The sequence below is a fragment of the Talpa occidentalis genome, unplaced genomic scaffold, assembly GCF_014898055.3.
Source record: "Talpa occidentalis isolate TD23 unplaced genomic scaffold, MPIMG_talOcc4v2.1 talOcc4.2, whole genome shotgun sequence".
Classification (NCBI taxonomy): Eukaryota; Metazoa; Chordata; class Mammalia; order Eulipotyphla; family Talpidae; genus Talpa; species Talpa occidentalis.
In genome coordinates, this window is record NW_023602073.1 from 62046457 (window position 1) to 62073655 (window position 27199).

Consider the following 27199-nt stretch of genomic DNA (forward strand, 5'->3'; position numbering starts at 1 on the left):
GAATTAATGAACATAGAAAATGCTATGGAGAGCTGTCCTTCCAAGTTGGTGAAAATGGCATGTGGAATTTACAATGCAAAGAAGCCTGCAACTATTTTCATAGTGAAGACAGGACATGGTTTGGGAGGAAGAGAGAAGGGATATGAAGTAGGAGAAGCAAACCATTAGGGAAGAATCAGTGTGCTTATTCCAAGGAACAGACATTGCAAGGACAGGTGTTCTAGGTTGGAAGTAAGAAAGGGAGAAGGAATAAGAAAGAGGAAAAGAGGATGCAGATGATGGCTCAGCATGAGGATTCAGACAAGAATCACAGGATGGAATTCAGGCAAAGTAAAATAACGAGATAGGGAAGGAGGAAAAGATAAATAGTCCAGGATGGGGCCCAGAGGCTCTACTTGGTGTTGAAAAGTCTATTATAACTTCATTGGAGCTCCTGGTAACTCTTACTGTGAGGTACAGTTTGATATAGTCTTCTTGTTGACCTGAAATAGTTTAAAATCAGTCACTGGCATTATGGAACATTCTTCCATGTATATAAAGCTATGTTGGAGATTTAAAGCACCAAGTTGGCATTCCAGGCTTGTAGGAAGACTGCCAATCCCCTTCTTGGCCATGGCATTTTAAGCTTAATATACAGATTTTTTTCCACCCGAAGGTCAAAGGTTGTACCTATAAATACTTGAATATGCCTTATGATTCCAGATGATACCCAGGATGCCAGTGCCAGAAATCTATGAAAATAAAGTGGTTTGGACTGATGAACTCTGGGACATGCCAAATATGTAGAATCTGTAAGAATGGAAGTGGTGGAAGGGATCAGTACAATCAGGAGTTTCATGAATATATGGGTATGGCTAGGTTTTGCAGAATTTGGATCCCAAACTTTGGGCTAATAACAAAACATTCACATGAAACCCTTCAAGGCACAGACACTGAAACTTTGTTTTGGACTCTAATGTCAGTAAGACTTAGATGAAATAAGTCTTTCAAAGTAGGACATTTGAGGTAAGAAGTAAAATTTTACAGGAGCTTTAGAGATTAAGAGAATACTTATTTTGTTAGGTGTATATGATATGAGATAAAGTGTCAGTATTATAGGTAGAAGTGACCTAATAAATTATTTGTGAGTAATTGGATATTGTGCCTGCTATTTGCTTTGAAAGAATTTCAGCAAAGCCAAATAAGACCAAAAAAAAAAAAAAAAAACCAAACAACCTAGGGAAATAAATAAGACTGGACAGATGTACCCATTGAAATTCAACTCATCATGATTCATTGGAATATTCTCTACCTATCATTTAAATTTTCTAGAAAATCAAGTTCTTTTATTCTTTAAAAACTTTTCTATTTGCCAACTTCATCCAATGTTTGTGTCCTCCGAGATGGATTTATTGTCATCTAGTTTTGGGGACTCTATACATTCTATGAATTAATTCTAAATGAGGAATATTTCTCTCCATTATTCCAGTTTTCTTGTAAAACTACATAGTTACAATTTTTAAGTCCTCCACATCTTCTATTATTCTATTTATCTTTCTCTACCTTCTGGGAGAATTCTTCAGCCTCACCTTCTAACTCACTAATGACTGTCTATTCTATCCTCTCCAAATTATATCCTATCTTACTTTTCATTCTTATATCTGATACTTTGATTTTTGTTATTTCCTAATGCTAATGTTTTTAAGGGTGTTTGTAATACATTTTTTAAAAGATATATTTATTTATACAAGAACCGGGGTATTGGCCAGATGCATGGAAGGGTAAGAGGATTCACCAGAGACAGAGTGGGGAACAGAACAGGCAGACTGACTGAAATACACTGCTGAGGGGAGCAGCGGGCGAGACAGGAGAGGTCTGCTGCGCCATGTGGGTTTCTCCCTGGCCGGCCAGGATCGAGCCTGTTCTGTGGAGGCTGCAGACAGCTTCACAGTGTGGCACTCAACTGCTTGAGCCACCAGGGAGGCTCATGTTTGTTATACCTTTGTTCACATTCCCAGTGCTCCAATATTCTGCTTCAGACTGTACAGATAGTTCAGTATTTCTTTTGAAAGAGTGGATCTCCTCTGGTGTCTTGTTTTGATCTGTGAAATTATCCATTTCCCTCAGGAGAATGTGATTGTCCACTTGTCCACTATATCAGAGGTGGGATTCTAGTTTGTTTCATCTGAATAATTTCACTGAAGGAAGAGAAAGTCTAGGATGTCTAAGGTTCCAGGAAGCAGCTTTTCTTCAGTCTCCCTCCCTGAGAAGCAACAGCCCTGGAAGGAAGCCAGTTCTCTGGACTACAGTCCACCAACCCCACAACAGGACCAATTGAAGGACCAAATTACAACTAATCAACCCCCAATTGCTTTCACTGACCACTTACCTAATGGGTGAGGTCCTTCATGCTGACCTGATTTTATCTGTGAACATTAACATATGGGGTTGTCACCATTGATTTATACCAAGATGAAAGTGATTATCACAAAGAAATCATGTAGCAGAGAAAAAGGTAGAAATGAAGTCACTTCTTTAACACCCTCACAGCTCTGCCAGCTGGCCTCTCCCAGCTCACAGCCACTACATGCCTATGTTCATGGGTCCCCAAGTATCAACTTGCTCAAGCAGTTCCAGTTTATGCCTGCTGCACTAGCACTATCACTGGTGCCCTTTTTAACTCTAACATCCTAGTTTGGACAAAATTAAATGGGTATGTGTAACCATGGAGATGTACCACTCAGATCTCCTGTGGAGAGAGAATCTGCCTTAAGGAGTATAGAACTACAGCTTGCAACTTTGGGATCTGATGTAGTGTTAAAGACAAGGACACTTCAGATAGCTCCTAGGCGATGACTGGGCAGGTTAGGGCAGGCAGTCACCAGGGATGGCTAGTTCTTCACAATGTAGTACTCCTCTATGGACAATCTTTATGCCATAATCCTTGTTGGGCTTAAGGGCTGCCCTGAATTCTGGGTGTCTTCCTGCCAGACCTCAACTAACCCAGTCATCTCTATCACCCCACAGTGGTTCAAGCACCCTCTTCAGTCTGTCCAGGAGCCTGTTATTTCTAGATTCCATGTTGCTTCTATAGTTGATGGCTAAGAGAGACAGAAACCTTATAAGGCTTATCATAGCAAGAAATCTCAGGCTGGGGGTGGGAGGCAGGAGGCAGTAATGATTTCAGTGCCAGCTGTCCCAGCCCCATTTTGGCATAAGTTATGCAAACTCTTGTGAAAATTTTATATTTGTTATATCTCTTATTTCTCCTCTTATTCCACCAGTAGTTGCTAGAATTACCCATTCTAATGCCTTAGGTTACTAGGTCACTGTTGTGCAACCATCCCAGGCTGAGCAGATTCATTGTCAATTTGGGCAGATGAAAATAATTTGAGCCTTTGGTATCTCTAACATGCCTTTAATGATGAGACAGAAAAGGGACTGGATACAGGTAGGCCAGCAGGCAGGGAGGCAGCAGCTGAGTTCCCTAGGCTCAGAGTGATGCCATGTATGCTGGAGTTGAGGGGTCTTTTATTGCTTACCTCTCAGCCCAGGTGTCCAAAATTGCAGGTGTGTGTGCCTTGTGTTCATGCCTCTTGGCCCTGGACATCCACAAGTGCCCCATGCTCATACTTGGTGCTTTTTGCACCAACATGATATCATGTGGGGGTAATGCAACATGGGAGGAAAGCAACTCCTCAGGTGGTGGCTGTACAAGCTGTTGGCAGAAGGCTAAGAGCCCCAGTATTAGTTGCTCCTTACAGTCACGTTAAAGTGTTCATGTCTATAGCTATGGTGTTAAGGGTGCCAATAGCTAAAGTCAATTAGATTGCAGCATTGGGTTGCTAGATCTGTTCAAACTATATCTGTTTGAGTGTTGAGATTGTAGAAATTCCTATTAAATTGCCCAATTTTCTATGCTTTTTGCTTAAAAAAAAACTCATGCATGGGGACCTGGTATTTCCAGTATAACTTTATCTACCACATATTTTGATAAAATGTTAAATTGATATTGAATGTGTATTAACTACAATATTCATTAATAAGGGAATCAAGGTAATCACAAAGAACATCCTCATTTGAGAAACATCAAGAACACAGATGGACATACTATGTGTGGGGCCAGGATGCAGCATTAATTATTTTTCTTTGCTGTGTAAGTCTACAGAAGGGGAAGTTTCACTAACCTGTGAGCAGATTCAATTTCTTAGACTTTATCATCTAGTTTACAACAGGGTTTGGTCAATGAAAATACTGGTGGTAGACAATTGTATTTTTCCTTTTCTCCACTTCAGAATTCCAGCAGTGGGTATTTTACATCCAGTGTTCTAGAGTCAGCCCCTCACTTCCAGTTTCCTTCAAGAATTCCATGTCCATGACTCTAGCCCTGTTGTTACTATTGCAGTAGCAGACTGAACACCATTTCTTCCCATTGATTCTTCCACCCTAAGGGTAGAAGGGACTGAGTGTTAGGAAATAGCAAAGAAATTCAGACTATTTGGCTTCCAGTTATGAAAATGTTTTAGCTTGTTGGCAACGTTAAATTCACTCTATTGAACACCTTAGCTTTGACTCTTGTTTCCTAAGTAGACAGATTAACAGCTGTTGATTTATTTCAAGAATAAGTCATTAAATTGCCATTGCTTTCGGTTGGCATGGGTTAATGTTAGAGTATGGGCTATTTAGAGGCATCAATAGATGAACCATTAATCATAGATAGCAAGTAATATGTCTAGAAACAAGCTGTGAGAAAATTGATCTGTGGCTATTAATTAGATGTGTCAAGCAAAAAGAGTTTCTCTCTTAATAAGGCACTACACAGCACAGAGCTATCAAACAGATGAAAGTCAGGTTTCAGAATCATAGGAACCTTACATTTTAAGCAGATAATCATAGCTTTCTCTAACACTCAAGAATACCAAACCTCAGTTTAATTACCATTTGGGGGACAAGGATTTTTAATTATCAAGCTGTGAACATATTTATTGATCCTCAAACTACCCTCCAACAGTCTAGGCTCTAAGAGAATCAGCTAGCAGAACTCCAGAAAGCTGTGGCCCCAAAGACTAAGGCACAATTCTATAAATTCACGTCTATGTTAACTGCACTTTGCAAGAAGTCAGATAAAATTTGTCACTTATACTAATTATGAATGCCATAAATTTGCATACTTAATGCAGAGCTTCTAATTTTGTCCATTTTCTCAATCTTCCCTAAGTTTTTGGTCAACTCAACTGTACCCTACAATAAAATATGCAACAATAAAAATGAAGTCAAGAACTCTGGCCACATGGGTTTCCAGAATGTTCTGGTGGTTGTCTGCTATCGACCCAAAATAAAAGTGTTTGAAACTCTGCTGCTTACAAAGAATATAGCCTCTTAATCTTTACCAGAAACTCCAAGTCAAAAGTCAAACATAATCATCTACCTGTAATATAAGTAGGAAGGTTGTCATCGAGAGGTGGGTTTAACAAGCTCTTTCCATAGGGAAGAAGTGGCACAAGAGGAAACCATGATGCGTCCTGAGTTACAAGTTCATCCACCTTCCATTCTTGCTCTGGGTTTGAAATGCTGCTTTCCTAACTGCCCCTCGAGATAGTTCCTTGAGGGAATATTCCTAATGTATGTATGTGTTCCACTGCATCAATAAGAAATTATTTAAACCAATAAGAAGCTTCACATTGGGCTGGTTCAAGTGTTGAAGGCTAGCTTTGAAATCTCCATAAAGGAAACAATTGCTGATACACTTAGTTTTTCCCATGATCACTAGTCTCTTGGTTCTGTCACCCCAAGTCAATAATCAAGTCTAGAGGGTTCTGTGGGAAATTTGGTATACACTATCTACTATGTTCTCTTGGGAGGCACTGTATTTGTTTCTTCATCCCAAATATTCCCTCCCACTTCTTTGGGAGGACTTCACTGACATTTCACTCTCATAAAGTGATCCTAGGTCTTTGGTTGGTGACTAGGAATTCTGTTCTCCCAAATAAAAACTTGTGGTCACATTAATGACCCCTACCTAGACCCTCTGTAGCAGATAATTGTCTTTTTTAAAAGAAACAGTTGATGAACCATTTGGCCCTGGTAGAGTAAAAATGTAACCAAGTAATATCAAATAACTATGCATCTAGAACCTCTCATTTTGTGCTAGAGTCTGTTAGAACCACTAAACTACACGCTGTCCAAGTTCAGCAACAATTCATTAAGATGAAAATAGCATGACCAGAATTGAACCCAATAAATGGAGGCACAAGTAAGGTGCATAAGCAGATGGGCCCAGACCTCTGTCATCCATATCAGTTGCCCCAGGATCACCCCTGGGGTTCAGACATATGGATGTGTGGCAGTTCATTATGAAAAGTTGAAGAGGAAGTTCAAATTCCAGTATTAGCCACACTGGCCCAGAATATATACTATATATATATGGCCCCAGAATATATACAAGCTCAAGTGAATGGTAGCTCCATCATAAGTATATCTAGGGTGGTTTTGAAATGCAGTGGGCTATAAAAGACACCAAAGAGTCAAAGCAATCCTAAGAAAAATATTGGTAAGCATCACATTTCTTAAGTTATTTTATAAAATAGTAATTAAAGTAGTAAGATACTGGCTAGTAAGAACACAAGCAATGGAATAGAAACAAGATCCCAAATATAAATCTATGCATATAAAATATTAGTATTTGGTTAGGGAGCCAAGAATACTTAAAGGATAAGAATCTTTTCAATAATGGTGCTGGAAAAGTTGGATATTCGCACAAAAAGATGACATTAGATTCATAGTTTTTACCACTTAGAAAAGTGAACTGAAAATGGGGGAACAGATTTAGAATTAGAAAATATAAGACTCGTAATACACAGGAGGGAAGCTCCTTGTTTTTTTGACGTGATACCTAAAGCACATACAACAAACAACAAATGGGTTTACACAAAGCTCCTGCATAGCAAGAGAAATGGTTAACAAAATATAGAGCCTACAGAAAAGTATTTGCAAATTATCTTAAGGGGTGGCTATCCAAAATATAAAAAGACTCAAATAACATTTACATGGGTGAAGGATCTGAATAGATATTTTTCCAGAGAGTTGATTGGCTAACAGGTACATGAAGAAAGTGTGCATTAGAAATTATAGAATCAAAATCAAAATCATGATATCACCTCACCTGTTAGAATAGGTATGAAAGAGAATGGCTATCAAAAAAGACGAGATAAATGCTGATGAGGGAAAGGGAAACTTTAGAGTAAAGGGAACCTTAGTGTGCTATTGGTGAAGTTGAGTTGGTACAGCCACTATGGGAAACAGTATGGGGAGTCAAAAAAAATATATGCAGTGGTGAGGGAAAAGCTTTCCAATGGGAATAGCTGAGCAGTATACCATGGAATGAGAAGTAACCTGAATACATCTAAACTATAAATTTCTGGGTATCATCAGATAGCCAGGTCAACTGATCATAGGTTTGGAAGGAAGACTGGAAGAATTGGAGATTTCGGGTAGAAGCATATGGAAAAACACATGGGAAAAGGTTGAAAACAAAATACAAAGGCTCATGGGTACATGTTAATGATTATCAGAATCCCTTCACCATAGCTTAAGCAAATAGACAAAATAACTTGTCTGATGTTTGCCAACTTCATTGGTTAACTAAAAACTGCTATGATGGTTAAATATCAAAACATGGGTTGGGTACAGCAACAAATGACAGCTACGTAAAAACCCCAGAGTATGAGTTTCCACTACCAAAGCCATTGTAGATATTGTTTCTATTCCTGGAGGTTTAAATGTTCACAAACAGTGAACCTCTGATATGAAGAGTTATTTCTCAATGAGTGCTAAAAGTCACCTTGTTGAAAGTTAGCTCCATTAGGTCCTGCCACCCAAGAAGGGCAAGCAATGAGTTCTAATAGAAAGATACCATTTCAGACATGGGTTTGCCTGTCTTTCTCAGAGGCTCAGCCAGCATTAATCCCTAGGGACTTACATAGCGCCTGATCCAAGCCATGGGATCCATAATTTGGCATCCAATCAGACTCAATCATGTAACTATGAAAGTGTAGGAGAGCACCCTTGACAATGATCCACTGGTTCTATCAGATACAACACAATCCAGAGGCTGCATGCCTGATTGGGAGGATAACCTGCAGATGGCACAGTCAATGAAATCAGGTCAGATAAGATGGGAAGGTATCAAGGATGTGTTATAAGCATTGGTCAGAGACCCCTAGTTTTGTACCTCAGTAGGAAGATCTCATGGGCCTTGGAACCAAAGTTTCCAAGCAGCAATAGTATGCTTACTTTCTTTCAAGTGACTATTTGAGGGATTTTGTCTAGTTCCAAGTCTGGGCTTTGCAGTTTTAAAGGACCTAATCCCCAAAGGGGGTATATTTTTGCCAAAGAGTACAGCAAGGGTTCCAATGAAACACAAGTTATATGTGCTTCTAGGACCTTCAGGGGCTCTGTATGTAGAGCCCAGCAGATGAAAAGACACTTAGCTTATAAAAGGATGTTATGGCCCTGATTGATTAGTGTGGATTTATGTCATCTATTTAGATGCATAGATGCTATCTTAACTAATTGTGACTGAATAAAATAATGCAGCTATCTCACTTAAGTATATAATTATCAAGGGCTCAGACTCATTTAGGGCTTAGGTCATACCACTAAGAAAACCCCAAGAGACCAGCAGAGATAACAGCAAGAAGAATCAAGCATATATTGAGAAATGAGGGAAGGGACAGTGTGTGTGCCTTTGAGGATTACTGCACCAATGGACTACAAAAATTCATCCCAATGTTTCTAAGTTTTCCATCAGTAAGAGGCCCACTGAAACCCTGGAGGACCTGCTCCCTGAATATTCCTGGAGAACCAGGTCCACATGGCAGAAGGGGTTGACTGACAATGAGACATGCCATCCAGGTTTCCCTTCAAGAACGAACTTGACACTTGGGAAGTCACTGACAGCCTCTAGTTGCAACATCATGGTATCTACCAGCATTTGAGCTGAGGCTCCCCTCTCCCTGAGCAGTCCAACAATGTGCATAGGTCCTAGGGTCCCAATGTCTGCTCAATGGGGAAAATTCTATAGAAACATTTGACTTGTCAATCCCCCAGACTGGACACTGGTCTGAAGCTATACAATTCTTTTTCTTCCTTAAGAAGTGTTTGAAATTCAAATCTGAATACTTTCATGTTTCTGGCTCCTCCTCTAACATTCACAAGCAGCCTATATGTCTCTTATACTTCAAATCCAGAAGATTCAACCAGCATATTTAGGATACACCCTGTAATTTGGACAGTGCCTGACAGAGAAGGTATACAAATATTTGATTAAATGATACTTGGGACGTTCTCTACCTTTCTATCTTAGCACCAACTCTCACTTATGAGACATTTTACAAGGGTAAATAGAAAGTTGGTTGCAAACATTGGTAAAAGGTGTGTTTGGGCTGACAATTGAAGACTGGAAGGGGAGTTGAACTTATATGGTTATTACTGGAAGCTGTAATTTTGTCTATGTAAGACCCTACAGGGGGAAATAAGGAACATGGTAACAGTCTTGATCAGACCATCTTCAGTGCCTGGAATCTTAAAGGGACATTGGCCAGAAAAGCAATCCTAAATGGTCTACCTAACTCAAGAATGCTTTTACCCCTCTTAGAGCAAACCCAAGAAACCTATTTGTAGGAACATGATTACCTACTCTCTCATTAGTCTCTTATCCAGTCAGACTACTCATTCAGTAGGCATCTGCCAGACAATAAATCTGAACCCGATAGACCAGTATCAACTTAATGGCACTTCTAATCCCTCTGGATATGGAGCTCAGTCAAAGCAGAAGCTGAGCTGTCATTTTTACCCTATGCCTCTAGTTGTCTGACTCTCAGACAACCTATGTCCTCTAGCAATCTCTTCCTGACCCGGGCTTCCCTAAACTAAGCCAAGATCCTTTAGTCTGGTACCTGGCTAAGCCAGTTCTGGCAACTGAGGAAAGGTAAATGAAAATCTAATTCTAGGGGGCCCATGAGAAGCAGGAGACCAGAGTTGTTAGTTAGCATACTTAAAATACAGACCTATTGCATAAACAAAGGTTGACTAATGCCTCATTGTTTTAAGACATTCTCTCTGGAACCTGGACACTTACATAATCTTGTTAGTTCAAGTCAATACCAAGTAGGAGGTTTCAGGAAAACCAAGATAAATGTATTTTCTATAGTTCTCGCTAACAAGATTTTACATTTTTTTTTTTTTAAGGCAGAAAAAGATTCAGTATCACTTCTTAGGATCATCTTTACTATTCTAAAAATTTCTTTAGTCCAACCCGTTTCTACCATTGGTTTACCAGTAGAGATAAAATGATTGTTTTTCAGTGTTCACACAAGGTAGAATGTAGTGCTAAGCAAGCAACACTGTTGTCATGTTGGCTTGTCTGGGAGCTAGACAGCACCTTCAAACTTGAGATTCATGAACAGTAGCAGCGTAGTCATATGCACACCAAGATGTAGCTAGTATACTGGAGTTTCTGGCTATTGCAAATTTTACCCAAGTAACCTTAGTTTCGAAAGGCATAAAACATGAGGCCAATATGACAATTTAAGATTACATGGGATGGGGAAACAGATACAACTTCTGACATACTATAATATGTGAAGGTTGTGCACGTGCAAAGCGATCCAGAGCCCTAAGCTAGTAGCTAATCTGAACCCAGCTCCCAGCTCACTCTTTTCATTCAACTTCTTTCCAAACTACTGAAGTACTAGGTAGTTCTATGTCAGGCTAACATTCTCCACCACTCACTCAACCACAGGCAACCAGGTCAAAAGGCACTATGTCATGCCCAAGCCTGACATGACTCAAAGATACGCAGGTTAAGCAGGGTTTTGCCATCACAACAACAATTTAAAGGCACAGTGAGCCACAAATAACTATTTGAGACCCCAGAGTTCAGTTATCTCCTGAGCTTGACTTGCCTTGCTACTTGGCTAGATAGACCAGTAGATCAAGTTCCAGCCTGGAATATAACTAAACTGAGTGGCACAACTTTGCACCCATCAATACTAATTGCTTCGATTCCAATTTGAGAGCAAGCATAACACCTGGGATTACATTCTTTCTAGCAGAAAATGCTAGATGAGACAGGACTCTTTCAAGTCTACCCTGAGGTATACTGCCCTCTTCTAAGACATGAAACCCAGCCTGCTCTCTATTGGTCTCAAGTTATAAGAGTCAAAGTTTAGCTGCTCAACCTTGGAGATTGGCTCTTTGTTCCCAGTACTCTAAATCACATCTTGTTCCTTCCAGTATTTAAAATATATTTTAAGTGCTACAGTTACCTCCTATAACCTAACCAAGAAGGACAAGTCAGAAGGAATGTGGCATGTGACACCAAGTATTAGACAAGGGAATTCAAGAGATGGTTTTAGATCAGGTGCCCTTTTCACTAGCATGTCACCTTCAGAGTGGACCAATGCCTGAAGCGAGATCAAAGAGTCAGATGATTGAATATGACTTGCAACTTTTATGCTATTATAGGGGATTCTACCTGCCTTTTAAAGTAGGTGGCTATAAGCCAAGTCAACTCCGTAAGAATTGTGACCAACATTTCATGTTTTAGAATAGTATCAGGTAGAGCTAGCAAAAAAACCTTGGGTAACATGACCACATGGTCATGCCAAAGAAGTCAGAAAATACTGAGCAAACAGCTCTTTGTTTTAAACCATGATAAAAAAAAACCAGAACTGTCAGGATAGGGACTACACACAAGGCCTATGACTATTATGTACCATACAAGGCTTGTGCATCTAGGGTCACATCACGAACCACAGCCATTATTTCAGTTGAGGATAGATGAACTAGAGTTTCTATGATCCTCAAGGCCAGGCAAGGGGATAAAAAAAAGTTGGCATCAGGATGTAAGTCTAGATGCTAGAGGAGCTGTAGAAGATGACCGCACCAAAGACAAGTATAAACAGGACCCCCCCCATTTGGATTCCCATCAACCAACATTGACCAAACCCACCTAACCAGTGCTGAAGACCCACCAATGTTGATACTCTGATCCTTATTTCTGTTAGATCAACACAAATACCCAGTCCCAATTGTTGGAACAAGGATTTCCTAGATCCTTAAAAGATCTGGCTATGTCAGATCTGAGATCTTAGTGCATTTTGATTCTACAGAACATGATATTCTCATAAAATTCTCATTTTTCAACTGTCTGCTCTAGTTCCATGGTGGAAGGCTGACAGGTATATTTCTCTAGATCATCACTCCATTAGGTCTGCTCTTTATCTCACAGATCATGGCTAAGGCAAAAAGATACAGGATATAGAATCTTCTTTGATAACCATGGGGATGCATCTCAGATTTGAATGCAAGGAGCATAATGAAAAATAATACTTCTGCATTAACAGCAGGATCAAGACAAGGATAAACATTGTCAACATTTGTGTAATTTAGCATTGGAAGTCTTTAACAGAGTGATCAGGAAACAAGGAATCCAGAGTAAAAAAAGGAAACTTATTTACAGACAATATGATTTTATATCTATGTTCCTAAAGACTACAAAATAGTTATCAAAGCAGCAAAATGGCAGGTTATAAAATTTACAAAGATCTGTTGCTTGTTTATTGTGAATAAGGAAGAGATTTCATGGTCACATCAAACGAGAATCACATCTAGGAATAAACTGCAAAGATGTAGAATTTATACAAAAACTGTAAGACTAGAGGATATGAAGACACAAAAGAGATCCCAATGTCATAGATGGGGAGAATTAATACAGTCAAAGTATCATTCCATTCGAAATGTAGGTTGAATGCCAACTATTAAAATACCAGTGAAAATCTTCAAGGAAATGACAAAAATATTCATCTAGTTTTGGCATCATTCTTGTAGGAGCTGGACGATCACCACTTCAATTTATAGAAGTCACCATCTATCAGACACTTAAAAGTGATCTTATGTAAACTAAGCATTTCCCAACTTGTTTGGAGACCAAAATAATCCCGATGATCATTAGCTGAAGATGTTACAAGAGATGTTTCAAATCTATGGTGCCCAGAAGTAGTTTGAGGAAGCCCTTTACCACCTTCTTTCCCAAAAAGAAGTATTTACTATTTTGTGCTAATCATTTCATCCTTGGTGTAAAAAGTCTGAGTAAGGGAGATTGATGGGATTACTAACAGGAGTGAGAAGATTATAACACATTGAACTAAGACTTCTACAAACATGGTATTTTTGCAGCAAGAAGGCTGAAATCTGGTCATTCACTTGAGACTTTCTTAGTACTACACATCTCTCCCCAGAAGTGCTATTTTACTGGCCTCGAGATTTTGATTAGAAATATATAAGGCTTGCCAAGAAGATGGAATCAGAAGTTTCCAGCTTTTCTCTAAGGAGAATAAACAGAAGTCCAGACAGGCACTGAACTCAAAATCCCCCATGATGTGGGATGAAACCAGAGCACCTCTACTATGACATGCAACCAGTGCTGACCAATGCAACGGAAGAGATGCAGAGGAAATTTAACTCTGGGCAAAAAATAAAAGGCCAGATATGAGGACTGAGCAGAAACATGGAGCCAGGTTGTAACATGCTGGGCTGGAGGCCTAGCCTACACTGTGGAGACATGAGCCTGAGGCCCAGAAACTAAGGTGCAGCAGCACTGACACAGGCAAAGCCAGGGTACAGAACTCATGAGCCAGGGACACTTCCCTGTTCACCAAAAGGCCCAGCTATAGATTGGTTCTTCCTGACATGTGGCATCTTCTATTGGGAAGATGGAAATTCTGAATCCGTAATATTCAGGAAGTAAATATTGGGGAGATATAACAGAACAACCTGAGTCCCTAGGAGTATTCTAGAAGATAAAAAAAATCTCCAGAATTTAACCACAAAGATAAGATTTTGTCTTCCTATCAAACAGAATTCAAAATTTCTGATAAATTCTAAATAGAAGACACAGAAAAGCTAATCAAAGATCTACAAGAGAATTCAGGGTGAGTGTCCTGAAATAAAATTTACCAACAGATTGAAACTGAATCTCTAAATAACAAAATAGAGATACAGGATGTAGAAAGAGCAATAGAAAAAATTCTGGAGAAAGCTATGGGATGTAGGATAGATCAAATAGTAGATTGGATCAGTGACCTGGATAATAATGCACAAAGAATTCAGGTGGAAGAAGAGATACGAAGGAAAAAATGAAGCAGAATTTAACTTCATGAGGAAAGACAATATATGGTTATACCAGAAAGGGATGAGAGAAGGGAACAGAGAACTTATATAAATAGAAAGCTTCCCAATTATTCTAGGGATACCAGGTTAGTTTAACAACAGCAACAACTCAGTATTTCACCATATTAGCAGAAGTGAAAAGAGAAACCTCTCAGTAGATGCAAGAAAAGCCTGTCAAAAATATTCAACACAATTCATCAAACTGGGACTAGAAGACATCTTCAACATGAAAGAGTTTTATAAAGAACCTATAGTTTACCTAATTCTTAATTATGAAATATTAAAATATTTTTCACATACTATTGAAAGGCAGCAAATACTGGCTTTTATCAAGCCCATATCAGAGATCATAGGCAGTACAGTTAAGGCAAGAAGTTTAAATTCATGCTTCCTTGTATAAAAATATTGCCCTATGGAAGGAGGAAAGCAGGAAAATACAGGCAGTGAGGTACACTTCGGTTATCACCCACAGTCTGTCCCAGTAGACTAAGGAAGGAATGCAGTTAGAGGTCCCCAAGATCCTTTACTGCCCTTCCCACCACAGAGCCTGGGTACAGGGGTGCATCCTTTATAGTGCTTTCCCACTGTTTCCAGGACACTGACAGAGCAAAAGCTGAGGCAGTATGGCCCAGGGAAGTGTGGGCCATTATCTGGCTGAATAGATTTTATTAGTTAAATGGTTAGAGTAGCCTTTCCATTTAGATCTGTGTCACTTTACTTGTGAATGTGGTAGAAGGGTGAGCTTGGGCAGAGCTGGGTGAAAATTGTGAGCAAATGAGAGCCAGGGTATCTTCCTCCCAATTCTAGCCACTGTGCTTCCCCCTACCCCGTAGGATCAGCCTCAGTCTGGGAATCCAGACAAGCAAAGAAGGGAATATGGTTCCAGAACACATCTCCCCCAATACCATCTTGCAGGGGCACTGAGCAGGACTCTAAGGTCATATTGGCACCCAAGAAATCATGGCTCTCTCCCCCTCACCTCCCTAAATTTTAAGACCTCTTTCTGTTGCAATCTTAAACCAAACATGTCATTTACATGAGGTCATTAAGAGCAAAACTGGAGGAGACTTGAGGCTATGGTAAGTGGGGAGAAAAACCAATCAACCCCTGTCTAATAGGAAATACACCCCTCTACTGAAGGGGATACTCCACCTTAGATACCAACCCGAAGAGCCTTTCCATTCCCTAAGTTCTAATAGATTCCCTCCACTCTTGGTAAAGACAGATACTGGGCAACTCCCTGGTGTTATTTAAAACATCTTATATAAACACTTAAAATATAAACAGAGGTTGAACACATACTGATGGGGGTGACTAAGCACTTTTAGTAAGCAGCCTTGTCTCCTCGATCAATTTTGATGAAGTCGTTTATGTCTTCACTTATCACTAAAACTAAAGTCCTTTGCTTTAAATGCTTCCTATCGTAATGTTTACTGCATTCAAATAGCAAGTTTATTGATTTCTTCAGTGACTGACTTACATATTGCCAATGGCTAAGAACTTTCTTATTTAAAGTTACCCTAGCAAAGATCATGCAAAAGTAATAAGACTTAGATGCAGTCTAACTTATTCAAACATAATACTTAAGTTGTACATATTTCTAGCATCTGACATTCTTCCCATCACCAGTTTCAACAATAGCTTCATGGAGTAAAGATTGACACAGGGGATAAGATTGAGGTAAAATTCTTCTGTTGCCCAAGATCTGCTTCCAGTGAGAATGGTCCAGTAGATCTGAGGCTAAGTACTGAGAACAAGGACCTACCAATGAATGCAAAAAAAAAAAAAAAAAAAAAAACACATTAGATTGATGATCCCACTTCAAGTTTCCGTTTCTGGATGCTATGTTGCAAGGGATCCTCTTTAGCACGGAAATGTTTGTGGAATCAAGCTCTCATTGTTAAAGCCAGGCCAGATTTTGACACTAGAACAGAAGGTGCACTTTTGTTTACTGCTAGGTGCATGAGGAAACATCAAGCAGCTCTACTAGAATCCTCAAATCCAGTTACCTTGCTCCAAGATCAGTGAGCACACATAGGTTAAGATGCCACCTTCTAGAACTGTCTAACACTTTTTCAATATTTTCTAGTATGGCCAGATTTGTCTGACCAACCCCAGACAGATCCAGAGTGGGAGCTGTTTACATCTGGGAGAAATTCTACACAACGAGGCTGCCTGCACTCAGGAAATGCTGTGGTGATGCTTCAGGATACTATAGAACCCAGGGCCTTCCTGTAAGGGAGGTCAATACAGAGTCAAATTGATGTCCTGAATAGGGTGATAATAACAGCTTGATTCAGTATCACAACTGCTGAAACTCACTATGGTGCTTTTGGATGAGGAACAGCTGAAGGAACCATTTGGGCTATAGCAATTGAACGATGTAGGTATAATGGTAATAAATTGGAATTGGGAGCCATTTGTCTAAAAATGATGACTCAGTAACCCATTAATTCATCCATGCACCGATGAGGTTTCTATGATAGCCTTGAAAGGTCATGGACTATATCTCAAGGGTTGTATTAAATCCTGGGCTTGACAAGTGACAGGTGCAAGAGAACACATATTTTTAGTGGGTTCTATGCTCAGTTGAAGGAACCAATAAAGAAATAGGACTCAGACTTGGGTCAGGTAAAGAGCCCAAAAATATTCTGCCATCAAATTCCTTTAAAACCTCCAGGATGGCAGAAGCAGACCACTACCATGTGCAAATGGAAAAGCATTGCCCATTGCCTAAAGACCAAGCTAAAACCTCAGTTGATTATCTTTGAGGATGTCAAAATCATTCTGCCCTTTCTTATTGAATTAAGGCAAATTACTAGGGACCACTCTCAACATAGCTTAAAGAAAGGAATATAAATTGCACAGGAGGAAGAACTTATGCACTGAAGTATTTGCATGAGATAAGATAGCAACAGGAATTGGGAAGATGTTGAGTTTTGAAAAGGGATAAATTGAGTTATATCCTGGAAATTACACCCAAAATTGGTTTTATAAGAAAAATCTCTTGGGATTTTTCCCTGAAGCTTGGACCACAGAACGATTCCTAGCAAGTGAAGAGGTTCTAGAACTTAATATAGTTGTTAAGACTCAGATGCCTAGCAAGGTATTATGTATGTAGTCTTACATAATAGATACATTCTCCTAGAGAACCCATCAGTTAACTGTCACCTCTAGTGGGTTCAGGATATACCCTTCACTAGAACAAAAAAAAAAAAAATACATTTTAATTGATAAGTACTTATATGCTAAGTGCAGGCTGTCTGTCCTCTGTAGGCCAGGAATAACAATAGGAGATGCTGTCCTGAAATAGAACACCTTATAGGTGGGGATTGTAGTGACTAGAATTGACACTTAGCCCTTAGAGGCAAAGTGAAATGTATTAATGAGTCTGTTGTAGCTACCAGTATGTCTTGACCTCCAGGTATCTGACCATGGCTAATGAAAAATATTTCTAGAGAGTAAGATGGAAAGCTGATTGGAATGTTTGGAAAGAAAATAACCCCAAGAATTGACAATATGAAGTCATGACTCCCCAGCTTCCAGATCTAACATTTCTTAGATCTAGACCCCATTGCTTTATTGGATTCCTATTAAGGATGACAGCAGTGCCACTACAAGTTAAGGCAAAAACTGTTCTAATCCTTTGCCAAGGCCAGTTACCAGAGTTGTACTGGGAAGTCATTCAAAGATGCTGAGCTCAAATTCATACCAGTGTTGAAATGTCATAGTCCCTCAGAGCAGAAGCCAGATAAAGAGTTGTAGTTCAAGACACCACAAGCTGAGATACCAAAAACACTTGCCATGCCCACAAAGAAATACTTTGTTACAAGTTCAGATGTTGATTCTACTGGAGGCAATTTAATACCTATTGCCCTGTGCTTTTATGTTTATTACCCTTTGCTGCTACCAGTTCCCTGACTACTCCAAGTGTGGGTCCCCCAAGCCCCTTTGTTCTTGGGATTTTGTTTTGTGCCCAAAGTTGCTGCTGGTTAAGCTAAATGTACAGTCAGGCAGGGAGCCTCTCACCAGGACAAAAGTCTTGGTATTAGGATATCTGCTGAAAACAGCAGGCAGACATTAACCAGATTAGCATAACAAGCTAAACCACCTTGACAGGAAGTTAAGTGTTCAGAGACTAGAGATCATATTTTGATCAGCAGCAACAATGGAGCCCCCAAGCAACAGTCCATATTCACTCCCCTAGCTTGTGCCAGACTATATTATGCACCCCCAAATTCACATCCCCACCACACATTCTTCTACACGTTCCTCCACGGACTTGCCCACCTTCCTGGAGTCTGACCCCCAAATAAATGTGAGACTTGCCATAGGGGAAGGCACTGTATCTCCAGAGATGTAGGCCTGCCTCTCTCAACTTGGATTTTGAGTTATTTTTCCTTCATCCCATGCCACTCCCAAGGTTGCTGCCCCACAAGGTGACACCAAGTAGAACCACTGAAGATTTATTCTTAACTAAAACTCATGAAATAAATGAGACTGCACTATAATGTCAGAAGAAAAAATACCCTAAAATTTGCCCTACCTCAGTGGAGTTGCAGAACATAGAAGGGGAATTCAGGACAACAGCTCTGGTAACATTGATAGAAACTTTAAAAACAGGCGATGAAGAATGAAAGTATAATACCTCTTATTTCTGAATATACTTGCAACAGTATAGCTGACTTAAAAAATTAAGGCCTTCAATCGTATAGGAGGCAAAGCAATAGAGTATTGATGAACTCAAGAATTCTCAGAACACAATAAGCAGGGTAGAGAGAAAACAATGGAACAGTGTAAGAGCTGTCTGGGCCAACTTAAAGAGAAATGTTTATCAAAGGAGAGCCCAAAAGAAAGAATAGCTGGAGAATATGGATCCTAGAAGCAAGGAGTAGAAGGAATATCCTCTTTACCATCTTAGACACATTTGAGAAATTTGTGCTTTTCCTATATGTCTTAAAGCACTGTTGGACTTGCTGTGGTTATCTGGGAGAGGAAGTAGAGGAGGGAATACCTTGCCAGGAGACACAGATGTTCTACTAAATCTGAACTCATGGTAAGAAACCATCAGGCAAAGTAAGGAGAACACCTGACTACAGGTGTACTAAGGTTGCTGCTACATAATGGGAATAAATGTATCTGAAACATATGCTCAACTTCTTGCTGATTTGATGTTTTATTTAACTATGTAAGTAGTTACAGCTATTGTATCCCATGGAATGATGGCTTTGGGGTATGCCAATAGGCAAGCAACCCAGACCAGAAGTATAGTCAGATAAAGAAGATGAGTGGTAGAAGGGAGTGTTATCACCTCAGAACACACTTAGCAGAGAACTGCAGCTGAAGCCTCCTTAGCAATTTTGTATTTAATGCATTGAGAATCAGGGACTATTTCAATAAACTCTAGAATGTAAATGACAGGGTCGCCAGTCTAATCTCAAAAAAAAAGTTGTCACGGTAATGTCAGAGGCAGATTCAGAGAAGTGGTTTATTTTCAAGACCGATTTTCAAAATGTGTTAAAAAGTTACAATCACAGCACCCTAGGTTTTTTTTTTAGTTAAAACATATGAATAAAAATTGCCAAACATGCTAATTTACAGTCAGGTACTTTTATGCTTGGGTTACCATCATTAGCAAAATGATCAGGATTGCCTTAAGCCATGCACATTTTGTATGGACACTACTAAGCACTACTAAGCCTTTATACCAGACTGCCATTCTATCCTAAGATGGACTTGTAGAGGTGCAATTACTCGAAGGATGCAGGTTTTGTTTTTGTTAGTATCACATCTAACCATTTAGAATTACCGTAGATCACCAAGTTTTTCTGTGCCCTCAGCAGGATGAATCTGCTGTTATTAAATGGTGCAAGACAGTAGGCATTTGACTCACCCCACCACTGCCACCGTTCTGGCAGAAGTCACAAGCATTGACAGTAACTAGGAACACAGTAAATGTGGGAATAGCAGACCCAAATTCACAAGTAGAGTCAGCAAGATGTTAGTACTTCATCATTCTTGTCAGTCTAGAAAGCATTAGGAATTGAGACCAGTAGGTCTGACTGTATCCATGTCCTTGTTTTCAACTCTAAACAAGTTAGCAACCACTTTCTGCACCTGAATCCTGAATTCACTCCCCATCCCCATCTTTTGGATCTCAGGATGAATCACATAGCCAGTAAGTTTAAATTTTATCCTTTCTGAAGGACAGACACTAAAGTCTAGTTTGAACTTCAATTTTCTAACTATCCACCCAAGTTCTTCCCTTCTATAGTAAAAGAATTTACATAGTGTCCCAGGGCACATGGATACACAGAGAGTTTCCCAGTCTTTTGTGCCACTAGTATGGTCACACTGCAAGATTAGATCAAATGATGTTCCATGACACCCAGACATCCCAGAAAATGCTCAGATATCTAGCATTCATTGGGAAGAATACTCTAGATGTAAGGAGAAAGTTAACCAAGATAGAAGGTGCCACTGAAATGAGTCCTTCCAAATTGGTGGATGCTGCCTTTACAGTTTACAATGCAGGAGAGGGAGGCCTAACTCAGCAACTATTTTCATAGAGAGAAGATAGGAAGAGGGGCACTAGGAGGACAGGTGTCCCAGGTTGGAAGGAAGGGAAGAAATTAGGGGAATGAAAAGGGAGCATATGGTACAGAATGAGGATGCATACAAGGGTCATAGGATGAATGTCAGGTGAAGTAGAATAAAGCTGTCAGTAAGGAGGAAAGACAAGTGGTAAGTCTAGAATGGGGTTTGTGAGTAAGGAGACTCGGGCTCTACTCAATCTGAAAAAGCCTGTTACAATGAACTTCTTAGATCTCAGGGTAACTCATTGTGTAGGAGCCTTCGACTAACTTTCTGGAGGATGCTAGAACAAGTTACTCAGTTTTCAATTCTAAGTTGACTCCAGACTATACTAAGTCCCTAGGGTTGTGGGAAGGTCACAGAAGTTCTTCCATGTATAGAAAGCTGTGTTAGAGATTTACAGCACCAAATTGGCATTCCAGAGATTATAGTAAAACTGCCCAATCCCTTCCTTAACTATATACCCTCTTAATTTGATGCAGATTATTTTCTCACCCCAAGAGTAGAGAGTACACTTATGACTACCCCCAGAACATGCCTTGAAATTCTGGATGGTACTCAGGACACTCCACCAAAAAGTTGAGGCTCTCACCAAAGAAATATGACAGAATGACTTGGGCCGATGGAACTCTGGGATATTCTAAAAATAGGTTTAAGAATAAAAGTGAAGGAAAGCAGGTTTCCAACAAGAAAACATCCACTAAACAGAAGGTCTTGCAGTGGAATCAGTATTTCAAAAATTTCTCCTATTTTGTCTCATTTGATCTCTGTCATCCCCCCTTACAAGAGTGCTTTTCCAGCCAAGAAGCCTAGGCACACAACCTTTAAGCAGGACATTTTTTGCAATATCAAGCATAAGAGGGTCTTGCTCAAGACCCTGTGGCAGGGACTCTGAACACCTTCACTGAATTATAATAATTAGGCTCTTGTCCCCAAGCTTTGTTCCAGGAATGAGAATTGTTTTAAGCCAATTTAAGTAAGGAATTCATGGAAAACCTGAGGGAACAGATAACAGCAGACAAGGAGCCTCAACTCTAGACTGGTGACTATTTGGTTTGATCTAGCAATAGAATCCATCAGCTCTCCCACAGTAAGCAGTTGTTTTCCCAAGCAAATCTCAGATCTGTGGAGAAGAGCCATAATCATGCACGTGTTCTCAGGGTCAGTCATCTAGTTTAAATATTAGTGCCATCAGCCTAAATCAAGTCCTACAATTTCAATTCCAGTGCAGACAATGCCAATGTTTTGTCTGTTTCGTTTAGTTCTTCCACCTGTCTAGTAATGTCTCTATCAGCAGTGGAGAGTTTATGCTGTTCGGGGTAAAAGGTCATTGTTCAGTCTGGCCAATCTGTTCTTAATGCAGTAGAGTTACTTTCCCCCCACAACCACCCCACTTAGGAGATTGAGATAGACAAAAAACACTTTATAGTTACTACAGCTTCCTAAAAGCATAATGGCAACTTACGCCAGTGATGTTTGAAATGGTCAAGTTGAATTCAGTGAAAGATATCTAAAGGCTATCTGTGCACAGAGCATAAAATTAAATATGTAATTTTGCTTAAATACTTTACTATTGAACTTGAACATTTCCCCATGCAGCAATTATACTTATCCTTCCTTACATATGTTCTAGGTCAGTCCTAAGAAATTTTACATATACTATCAACTTTTTAATGTGCAGGAATGAAGTTTGAAATGTTGATTCTTAATCAAGAATATGGAAGTAAAGATACCATGTGTCCAGAATTTGGATCAGAATATCTACCAGAGTTTTTGATCTGTTTTAGGATTAGTTCAATATGGCAGACTACTAAACTGTATTAAGTCAACATGCATGAATAGCCTAGCCACACACATACATCACATCTTTACTATTTTAGTAGGTCAAAAACCACGTTAATGGGCTAAGTTCTATCCTCCAAGAAATAAGAATATGAGCCAGTCATTCTCAAGGCTTCAGAAATTCAGGTCTCAAAACTAATTTGTCTCGACTTTGCCTTCTAAATTGTCACCATTCTGGTTTCTTCTGACATCTAGGTAATTGAACTTTAATTCATGGCTAAACTCTATCTTCTGATTTGACTGAATTATATCCAGTTCTTTGTTTTTGAAACAAAGGCTCCAGTTTGCTTCTAGGGTAGTCAGAGTACAATGGTATTTCAACTGAACAGAATCATTTTTGGGAAAAAATCAAGGTAGTGGCAACTTCTTATGCCCCATAGGGAAATGTCTATTCCTGAAGTTCTTCACAGTGCTTACTCCATGGTGAGTGCCATCTGTAGGCCACAGCCATCCCTATACCTCAATGCTCAGCAGCTTCTGGTCTTATGTATTGTAAGGGACCCTGGGACAATCCATGAATCCAAGTATGCATTACCCACGGAATCAGTGGGTATTATCAGGCTCTCATACTGGATGAGTAAATTGAAATAGTCATTTTAGGTGTTTAAACAAGTTGTCCTACTCAATGCCCAGCTAGATCTTGGGGCTCTTAGGAAAACTCATTATATCATGTTCCAGTTTCAAGAAAATAGTATGAGTCACTATGCCCAACCAGTTAGTGATCAGAGTTGACCTCAATATACTTCAAGTACTATCTGAATCCACCAGGATAAATTAGTTTGCTTTACTTGGGCAACCTGCAACCTGGTAAGAGTGACCACCTTGAATGTTGACAACAGGACATCTTTAGGTAAGGAATGTTTCTCCTACAGTGAAATATGAGTTCAAGGCTATTATCTCTAGTGCCCAAGATCATGTTCCAGGACTCTGCCTGAAAGGGTCTCTTTCCCTTAAATTGGTTGTCTTGACCTAGAACCAATTTAAGCAGCTACCTAGAAGCCATGGGCCTCCTAGGATTATGCTTTGTTTAACGAGTTCTTGCTTTTTCCGTATTTAAACTAAAACTTCTCTAGTTAAGTAGGTTTGATGGTCTATTGTAGTCTCCAGGAGAGACAGATTCATAGTCTTTCCACCCTTAACTTTTTTAAAATAAGACTTTGGCATTGGCATTCAATTATTTAAACCAACAACTGCATAGAATAAAAGTCACTCTGCATCGCCTCATGTTGGAAGAGTTTTTAATAAGCAAATTGACTTCCATAAAAAGTGACTAAATCTAGACATTGGCCAACTAAATGGGAAATAGAATTATTTCCATTCAGAAAACAACTATCACAGGTCATATCGGAGAAGCTCATGCAAAGAATGCATGCCCTTGAAGGCTCAATTCTAACAAATGGAAGTAGTCTCAAATCCAGGGCTTTAGGAATATTAGGACAGTGCCCAGGTAGTTAAACTAGAGTCAGGGAGAAGGCTCTAGTTAAGCAGTTCCATCACAATATAGACTAGACAGTAGTGTTTCTACAGTGGCAGAAGTTAGGTTGTTGCTGAGAAAAAGTAAAAGACCTGGCTAACATACAGGCATGGACTAGAAGTTTGAGAAATGTAGAGGAGTACTCATGGGGAATATCTCACAACTCGATATTTAATATCTCAGCAAGAGTGCCTGAAAGCAGTTCCAACATGCTGCTGAGATGGCTCCCAGCTGCCGTAGTAAATGGGGAAAGAGTGTTAAGGGTCAAAACGCAAAGGTGATAGTGGCAGCCTATATAATATGACAAGGGAACCTACTACCTGTCCACGTTACCTGAACAGCCCTTCACTAGAGTGTCCTCTAGTGAATGCACTAGTGAGGGTTACTTGACATACAAATCTAATTGAGGCTGTCCTGATGTGGGCAGAGATAATGTATCAATAGGATGCTACCATGGGACCAATGTCCATGGTGTCAGTGGGAATGATAGTTTAAAGCAGGAGCAAGGTGACTACACATAGAGGGATGATGGGCATTATCTGTTAAATAGTAAACTCAGAATGGTCTTAACTTTCCAGAATCTGTGGCAATAGCATTGTCAGCCTATGGGGTTAAGAGCTGGGTAACCAACAAAGGTACTACTTGATGTGCACAATCAGAACAGGCAAGGAGGCATGGCTCAGTTATTGTAAATAGTCATGACCATAGTGGTTTTTTTGATGTCAACTTTGCAAGACTTCTGTACTGGTCAGTAATCCAAACACTAATGCAGGTGTTAGATGCAGTTGTGGTATGATTACAACACCTGACACTTGACTGAGATTATCCTGGATAACCTGAGGGAGCCCGATTCTATCAGTTGAGAGTATTCAGTCTTGCTAATGATCCTCTTTTAATTGTCCATGGACAATAGATATCTTTGTCCCATTAATCCTGTGAGTTCTCACCTGTGATCTTTTCTTCTGGGCTTCTAGCCCCACAAACTTATAGGACAATTCCTTAAAATAAATTCCATTTATTGATGTATTGATTCTATAGATTCTTCTCTGGTTAAACCTTGATTGATGTAACTTCTTGCTGAGTTTCAATGTTTAAGTTGCCATATTCACCTCATTAATTAGAAGGTACTAGCTGGTTCTAAAAGGCCCTGCAATATCACAGTAAACATGGAGTTAGCTATTTCCCCACTCTTCCCCATAGGAACCTATGCCCATTATGGTTACCTAGGTAACCATAATGAAGGGACACACAACCCGTCATAGGTAGTTCTATCAAAGAAACTCAAGCCTTATAGGTCCCTCTGACATAATGGGGCAGGTTACACAGTGTCTAGGTTGACAGGATATTCAGAGGGTAGGTGACAAAGTGAGACCAAGAAAATTTTATAGTGGCTCCAATGAACAGCAGATCTATGGTGCACATTTTCCATATCTGAGTACTTAGCTACCTAGCTACTGACAATCCTTACACTGGTTCCCTGGCTCATGGAGCAGAAGTCAGTGGGAATGCAAAGTGGAATTCCCTTAAGCTGTCCTTTTGTCCACACCAAGAGTAATTCAGAAGCTATACCACATTTTGAGGATAGGGAAGGGAACCCCATCCTGACACTGTCACCTGATTCACTAGTTTAGCTTTGTAGGAAATCAAGATGACATTATGTTACAAATTAGCTCAAGCAAAGCTGCTCTGCCAGGTGTGGCATCTCTACTACTGGTTAGTTGCTTTGGGTGCTTAGTTGAGGCAGTTCAACTGCCTAAGAACAAACTTGTTCTTAATTTCTATTGAGAGAATGCAAGCCATTCATGTTCACTTAAGCACAGCAGCACATTTATCATCTTTATCCCAGACTCCTATAGGTTTTTCCTGTTCTGCCACAGTAGCCTTTAATATACCTTTGAGATTCTGAAGATGGCCATGCTGCATCACTATCAATGCAAGTGTTCAACCTGATGAGCAAGTGGTTGGTGCCTTACTCAGACACGCATGTCAAAGAAGCCCTCTGGATATTCAGAGACCTGCCACATTTGACTTTAAGGGGCCAAAGACTTGAGGTATGTCATGGGTATCCATTCCTAGATGACTTGTCTTTTCTATTAGCACCTTATGCCTCCTACCCTTTGGTAGGCCTTAGGATTTGAAGGGCAGGATAATCACATGCTCACATGGAAGAGTATTTCGAGCAGGGACCTAGAACGAGAGGGCTCTGTAGCAGGTCTAGGATTCAACATGGTCTTCCTTACAGTTTGGACGCTATGATCATGCACACTAGCGGTGCTAAAGATAGACAAAGACATACCACATGGAGTTCTTAGACAGGTTTTGTAGAAGAGAACTGTTTAATATCTATTAACAACTTTTAATGTCCAAGTTTCTAAAAGCAGCAGAGTACATCTGGAAGACATCAAGTTAGGCAGTTTCCTGTTGGCTTAAAACAAGATGCTGCATTGCAGTTTTCATGGCCTGGGAGCAGTAGTAATAGGAAGTCCTCCCTGTGAGCAGAGACTCCAGCACTGTAACTGGTCATCTGATTGGTGAAGGACAAGTAGACAAGGATACAGACTCTGGGCATTGGCTTGGCTTAGAAGGGATATGATTGCAAGATGAGACAAGGAGCCTTCAGACAAAGACTGTGTGAACACTTATAAGAGCTGCAAGTGTGCAGATCTCGTTCATCAGACGTCTAGACAAACCTCATGGAGGCTGTTAAGCTTGTGCTCAGCCCTTGTTCTTTGGTTCTTCTGGAGAAGTGAATAGACAATAGGATGATACTGAATCTGATAACCAGGTTGGGCAACTAGAGTTGAAGCTTAACCCCAAGTATTGTCAGGAGCAAACTCAGGGTGTGCTCCCTTCCAGAAATGTTTGACACTCAGGGGTGGCAACTTCAAAGGTCAACCAGATACTCAGAGGTAGACATGCATCTATGTGCACTTGCATTCATGCCCCATATCAGCTATGGTTTACATGACCTCTAGTCCATCCCTTTCCCCCCTATCCTGTTAGGGCTGAGGGGGGGTTCTCCTGCTTGACTAGTTACCAGGAGATACACGGTAGAGCTTCTCCCCACTGCCCCATTCA

General features: G+C 40.0%; 1 long non-coding RNA gene across 2 annotated transcripts in view; it reads right to left on the reverse strand.

The window, feature by feature from the left end:
• LOC119252430 (uncharacterized) overlaps positions 1 to 25326 on the reverse strand; it is a 56695-nt gene extending 31369 nt beyond the window's left edge. The window contains exons 1-3 of one of the 2 annotated variants that reach the window (XR_008553209.1): positions 25069 to 25326; positions 4167 to 4425; positions 2369 to 2405 (exon numbers count right to left, since the gene is read on the reverse strand). This is a non-coding gene — a long non-coding RNA (uncharacterized LOC119252430). The remainder of the gene's footprint in view (positions 1 to 2368; positions 2406 to 4166; positions 4426 to 25068) is intronic. The other variant, XR_005126809.2, reaches the window with a different exon arrangement.
• Between the last annotated feature and the right edge of the window lie 1873 nt (positions 25327 to 27199).